We start from the raw sequence: 333 nt of genomic DNA, 5'->3' as shown, positions 1-333 counted from the left end.
TGCTAGTAGTTCTTCAACATGCTAGCTACAGCTGCAAATTCTGTGCTTGGTATGTTTGGGGCTGCTTTCGTGGAATTATTGATGTTGCCACCGATTATATTATGCAATTGTGGTATGGTTTGAATAGTAAACGATTATTGTCTCGCTAGGTTCTGCATTTAGCCTATACTGTTTGATGCCATTGTGTTACATGATTTGTAGTTCAGCATTGTTTCACTGGCTGAAGATGATTTTAGAGAATTTAAACTTTTAAAGTGGATTCCAGTTCTAATTTAAACCACAACTGTTTAGTGGCCACTCCACTGTAGGTTTGAGATGACTGCAGCCTGCGAC

The sequence above is a fragment of the Morone saxatilis genome, unplaced genomic scaffold (assembly GCF_004916995.1).
Source record: "Morone saxatilis isolate NCDOM2014 unplaced genomic scaffold, NCSU_SB_2.0 Contig0, whole genome shotgun sequence".
Classification (NCBI taxonomy): Eukaryota; Metazoa; Chordata; class Actinopteri; family Moronidae; genus Morone; species Morone saxatilis.
The sequence above is the reverse complement of the archived record's forward strand: the minus strand, read 5'-3'. Positions refer to the sequence as shown.